The 6,798-nt window shown below is 30.9% G+C and overlaps 1 long non-coding RNA gene across 1 annotated transcript in view; it reads left to right on the top strand.

Moving 5' to 3' along the window:
* The first annotated feature begins 280 nt into the window (after window positions 1-280).
* The window catches only part of LOC117174745, a 10,583-nt gene continuing 4,065 nt past the window's right edge, over window positions 281-6,798 (top strand). The window contains exons 1-4 of the long non-coding RNA XR_004467353.1: window positions 281-395; window positions 1,123-1,326; window positions 1,398-1,518; window positions 5,493-5,562. This is a non-coding gene — a long non-coding RNA (uncharacterized LOC117174745). The remainder of the gene's footprint in view (window positions 396-1,122; window positions 1,327-1,397; window positions 1,519-5,492; window positions 5,563-6,798) is intronic.

Here is a 6,798-nt window from a genome sequence, read left to right as displayed (position 1 = left end):
TCATTCTGATATGAATTATAAATTAATTTTGTAGCGGACTCGCATTGTCTCCCCTTCTAAAAGACTTTCATTAATTATTTCCTCCTCCTATATCTGTACTCACATGCAAAAAAGGTTTAGATCCGATTCAGTAATATGAAATACATAATGATGGGGTTATTCAATAATTACCAGGTGTAATTTGCATGTCAATGAGACTAAAGCGTCGTTATTTTTTATACATATTTTATGAATGTGCAAGTACGACTGTGAAGTGGCAAAGCATGCAGAATGTCAATTTGCGTTTGAAATCTCCTGATGGAAAATGAATATACAAATTAGCATTAAATGGCAAAACTATTTTTCGAATTACAGATAAAAACTTTAAGACAAAGATTTAGAAAGGGGCAAAATAAGTAAGTAGAAGATACTATTTGGATTTTTTTCGCATAAACTAACTTTTTCTTTATAGATCAAAGAACGTTGTAAATACTTAAAGTGTTTGATGGATTCATTTTTTCAAACATCGATTTTATCGAAATGCACAATGTAACCGCTAGCTTTCCCTATTAATAATTACTAATTTATTATTAAGTTAAACAGTAATAAAAAAGTAATTTTCAGAAAATTAATTTAAATTAATTTTTTTATTTAAAGCAAATTTTTTCATAGCAAACATTTTTTGAACGAGATATTTCTATAACCTACACAGAAAAAGCTTTGATGAGTAGATATGGGTAGATTTGAATCTCCTTGAATTCATTTGATTTGTCTTTATTTACATTTCTTCCCACATAAAAGCAGTAGATGAAAATCTGTTACATGAACAGCTATTTTTTCCTGAAATATTTATTGCCCCTCTTTTGAAATTTTATTTACGTCATTATCTAAATAATTTTGCAACAAAATAAGATAAATGTTTCGTACGTTATATATAATAGAAGAAAACTTTGCAATAAAAGCAATGTCATTAGAAGAAATTGTCCTTTAGTCAGGATTCGATTTGCATCTACTTAAAAATACGTCTTGGTTTGACAAAATGTATCCATATTAGTATTATCAGCAATTTGAATAAATATAGTATTTGAAATACATAAAGGTCTTTGTAGACCATTTTATCTCTTCACTTTTCATTTTTTATAGGAAAAATAGATGTGACACATCGATATTGTAGCTGCAATTTTATCCTTCATAAAATATGTAAATGACTGGCACAGAAGAAAATGATAGGTTCTCACAATGTCATATCGCAGGTTGAACTTGGAAGTGATGGTGTTAAAAGCATTTCAATCATCGTTTTACTCTTATGAAGAAATATAAGAGCTAACTAAGAAAATCACAGTTATTGTGAATAATTTTGAAGATAAATAATACGTTTGTTATTGTTAATAAAAAATTTGATACGAGATAATTTCCAGGAAAACTGAAAACCACTAATTTTTTATGGTAATACAAGCATTTAAAGTGAGAAGAAAGAAAAAAACACGGAGTATCTCAAGTTTCATTTGGTACTATAATAATTAGTAAACAATATTCTAGGTAAGTTTATGAGAGGTACGTAATGTATTTAAATTTTTGAGTCATTAAAAATTAATTACAAGGTGAAAAACTTCAATAATTTTAGAGAATTTCGGCAGACTGCTCTTAAGGGCATTTATGTGACTCTTACACTTTCCCTTTAATTTTTCCGTAATGCACAAAAGTAAAAAAACTGACATAATCGCTATTCTTGGTCTTATCTATTAAATAAAAAATTTCATTTTGCGTAAGTGCATATGAAGTTTGTGCAAATTTGGAACACCCCTATTCATGAAAATTCAATACACTATAAACAATTTTCGCAAAGATTTCCGAACATTTTCGGAAAATAATAGATTCCAGAAATGAAGCCTAGGAGGTTAAATAATAAGTTTGGTAAATTTACAAAGTATTTTGCTCAGGAAAATCCATAACGATTTCGGTAAATTTGTTCAGCGATTATAAAATTTTCTTGATTATCATTTATTGAAAATTTTCTACCGATTTTCGTCATTGCTTTGGTAGTGTTAAAATTTCCAACAAAACAGCTTCCATTGGCCTATAAAAATACAAAAATTCTGCAAAAAATTTCAATGATTGCAAAACAAAATTTAAATGTACCATCTGTTTAGAAGTTTAATGTTATAATTTGTATAAATTCATAGAGTTAATTAAAATAATGATCCAAATTTTTTCAACAAGTATAGTCAGTAATTATATTGAGAATAATATGTGATAGTCCAAAATATGGATCATTATACCTTTTTATTAAAACTACGGTGAAAAATTGTGGCCTACCTTAGTATCGAAAGATCCATTTATTTATGATGATCCAGTTCCCTTTCATGAACTAAATAAACATATCTTAGAACAAATGTTTAAGCGTGTTTTTTTTCTATTTGATCAAGAAAAGTACTGAATTTATACTTTTAAAATTAATACAAAAATGGGAAAATTTTAAAAATATTCGAGGGTTTCCAAATTTTCTGAATTATTTGAATTATTATTATTAATTATATAATTAATAATATAAAATAAATTATAAGATTTTGTTTTTCGTGTAAATTTTTTTAACTCTAATGAATTTTGTATAAACTTATGTATGAACATGTTAGGAATTCTTAATTAATTCAAAATCATACAAATAAATTTTGCAGGTCTAAAAGTAAAATTTTGTGTTACTGATTTTTCCGTGTTTTCTCCTTTTAGGCTCTTGCATAGACTGAATTTAAATTTTGCAATATAGTTTCATTATTATTTATGAAACTCCTGATAGGCTTTTCTTGATAATAGAAATTTGTATGCAGATTAATATGAATAATATCCAGGTCAAAATATGGGCATTCAAATGGATTAAAATGATTTCAAACATGGAAAAAAACGATTTTCGTTTGCGTTGATTTCCAAGTATTTTGTAATAATCACAGAAAACAACATCCTTTTTGATTAAGAACATCATGAATTCAAAAGTTTTTGAACGTTTATTAATCTATTTCAATGCTCTCCTTCCTATCGGGATATAATATAGGCGAAACGGTGCATTTGAACTTATTTTCTAATTTTCCTGACGGCTCCTATTTTTTAGACACAACATAAAACGTGTTCAAAATGTTACAGTTAATTTTAGATTATTTGGTCTGTTTTTCGTGTAATGTAAAATATTATTGAAAATATGATAAAATGGAATACAAAATATAACCTTCACCGTGTTGTGACTTCTCATACTTCGTCTAAAAGTAAATCTATTTAGAATTTACTACAACATTTTTGTAAAAAAGTGTAATAAAAATCAATTTTATGAAAATGCTTAATTTACATTTTGGAATCTTAGAAAATGCACATTTTGATAAGTTTTTAAACTACTACAAACACTTCCACAACCCCAAATTTAAAAAAATTTTATTTGTGTATTGAAAAAAATCCGTGTTTCAATTTTGCCACAGATTTGCATATTCAATCGAAATTAACCCTTCAAGGAACAAAGCGTCCGTATTCCATCACTTTTTTCAGCGACATTTCATGCTGCTGTATCGATTGTTAAAAAATAAAAAAAATAAATAAATTTTCATTAAAAATTTCTGGAACTTTCGAAACGCGTCATCAGAATTGGAACCAAATTCTAACTGATATAATCACATTTGTTTACTTAACAAAAAAAGTATTCTTTGTGGCGCCAAATCTTTATTTGATTATTTTCGTCTCGAATTGGTGAAGATATACCTAAGCTTCAAAATTTATAAGTTTTTACTCCGAAATTTAAGATGGCGGTGTTCCATAGGGTGACTGAAAACCAATTTGTTGTTGCTATTCCTGATTTCCCTTATTGGAGCAATATTTTTTTAAGAATTCCCATGAATGCTCGTATATAGGGGTTTTTAGCTTCGTCGGTTGCCAAAAATTACTGAAACAATTAGATTTTCATCAAAATTAGGACATCGTGGTTGTTGAGGCCGCTGAGGACAAATCCAAATTCAGATTTCCAAAATTAAATATGGCAGATCCGATATGGCTTCCAAAAGTTAAAAAAAAATTTCGAGTTTTATAAAAATTCGCACATAGAATTTTTGAGGTGGCTGATGAAGAATCCGTAATCAGATTTTCGAAATTCAAGATAGCGGATTGAAGAGCGAGGTATTCATCGCCGCTGCCCAACTTTTACCACATAAAGGTGAAAATTTATTGTCGAATAAGTATCCTTCAGGATTACATATTACCTAGATTCACACCTCGGAATTCACAACTCATTTTTTTCTAACGTGAGCCCACTCGAGAAGATAAAATCTGATCACGGATTCGGCATCAGCTGTCCCAAACCCCCCTGCACGAATTTTTATGAAAATTGGAATGCTACAGTAACTTTTGGCAGTCATAATAAATATTGACTTAACTCTCATGTATCATAGAGAGAGCATTGTTCTTTCGGTGCTCCCTCTATCTATTCAATATTTTCTTACCTTGATAAGCATGCAGTATAAGTACCGAAACGTTGGTAAATATTATTCACAAATGTTTTTTGTTTATTGTGATTTGATAATTATAAAAATAAAAAAGACAAAAGAAATTAAAAAAAGAGAATGAAGGGGATTTGGTTGGTTGCCTTCTCATTTCTTTTTTTAACATTTTTTTTTGTTTTTCAGGAAAAAATATCTTTTTTCAAATTACAATAGGAGAATTTTATGGTGGTTCTTGAAATTTGGTCGCTGCATTCTTGGTTTTATTTTCAGAAATTCTATACATTAATTTAATTATTCACCGTTCGAAAGGATTTTAAATTTGATATTAATTTAATTTATATTTCTCAAATTTGTATATTGGATCCGCCATTTAAAATTTTGAAAATCTGATAACAGATTCGTTATCCGCAGAATGTACGCATATGCGAAGTTTTATGAAAATCGGTATGTTTCCGTAATTTCTGGCAGCCATGTTAGATCTACCATCTTGAACTTTGCAAATCTGGTTTTGGATTTGTGATCATCTATACCAAAACCCCTCATATATATATGCATGTGTGGGAATTTATTTGAAAATAATGCTCCAATACGAGAAAACAGAATAGAAAAAAAATTAGTTTTTAGCCGCCATTTTGGACATCGTCATCTTGAATTTCGAAAAATTAACTCATAGATTTTGAAGGCAACGGTCCATAGAAGCAAGAATCTTTTTGTTAGAATTATGTTTTTAAAAATTCCAGACGAAAATGATCTAATAAATATTTGATGCAATACAAAATTCGTATTTTCTGTAAAAAAAACAAAAATGATGATTTCAGTAAATTTCGAATTCAAATTCATTGTCAACAAATGTTTCAACAATCGGTTTGTTTGTTAACAAACAATGGGTTAAACGTTACATACATATGTACTTTCGATAAAATTCTAGTTCCAATTCCCCCACCCGCTCTGGGATCGAACCCTGGACCTCCAGAGTGAAGTTCGAGCAACTAACCAACAGAGCCACCCAGGGTATTTAAGTTAATATGATTTCTTTTTTAGAGAAGCTGCAGGCTCCATAAGGTACAATCAGGGTTCTTTGAAGCAACCATTCACGATGCATCTAGAACATGTACGTCGTCCACTCCTGCTCCTTCTAACCTAGATTAAATGTTTCACCTCTAGATACTTTTTTAGAGTTACCAACCTTTGTACAATATAAGGAGGAAGAGTGTTGACAAACCAGATGAGGTGATCCCACAAGAACATCTATTTGCATTTGTCTCGCGACGGACTAAGTCTGTTGCCAGCAAGTCTGAATTTATATGAGTTGGTAAAGAAATTGAGCTTTCATACCTCTAATGTAGGCGATTATGAGAAGCACGACATGTACTTTATAGCCTTCGTACATCCTGCTCAGCTTGAAAAGAACATCAGGATAATTCGCCCTTTTTCATACTCATTTGCCGTGATATCACAATCAGCTGATGCCGAGAATTCAATAACGTGAATTATCTTGGTCTCTAGATCTTGGGGGATAATGTCAGGCTTAGTAGCATTGGTACGTTGAGGGGTTGAAAATGAGTAATTCCAGTAAATCTCACACTGATTATTCTCCACAACGGATTCCAGTTTCCTCTTAGTGTATGGCAAGACGGGCATTAAATCAACACGACAGAGATGAAGAAGATGGTAAAATAATACTTTTAGAGTTGCATTTTGTCTATTTATGTATCCGTAACGTGCATACTTTGAGCATCCACTGAGAACATGTCCAAGTGTTTCTGGATCTTGCTTGTACACTTGGAAGTTTTTATCGCCTACAGGTGCATTTGTTCTGCACTCACAGCAAACCAACTTGTACACAACGCTGTCCTGATAGGCAAAAAGAAATCCCTCAGTATTCGATTTCAAACCAGCAGATTTGAGAAACATGTTGGACAGACCCATCGATAGATCTTCCCTACGTATAATGCCGTAGAATTTACCAGGAAGGGGCTTGTCCACATTGACGACTTCATGTTGATGTACCAGTTGCATTTAAGAATCTGTGCTTTTTAGAACTAATCAGGCTGTAGCTGGAGTCGTTCTTCGATGAAGACACTCTAAGCTCAGAAAACCTCTACCCCTTTTTCTCGGGGAAGATCACGGATGATGAATTCGATGGATTGTCATCATCAACGTTCCATTGTACTAAAACAACCCTGTAGTTTAGTATAGGATTGGCCAGAATATTAATTGCCTGAATTTTCTACTCTCCAGAAAATTTGGAACGCCGAATTTTCCTGAGAATTTTGCGATACCTTTTTTCATAGGCTGTTTCTAACACACGCATATATTGGGTTTTCGCTTGCGGTATTCCAAGATA

Source organism: Belonocnema kinseyi, chromosome 6, assembly GCF_010883055.1.
Source record: "Belonocnema kinseyi isolate 2016_QV_RU_SX_M_011 chromosome 6, B_treatae_v1, whole genome shotgun sequence".
NCBI lineage: Eukaryota > Metazoa > Arthropoda > Insecta > Hymenoptera > Cynipidae > Belonocnema > Belonocnema kinseyi.
Note: the sequence above shows the minus strand (reverse complement) of the source record. Positions and strands in the feature narration are given on the sequence as shown.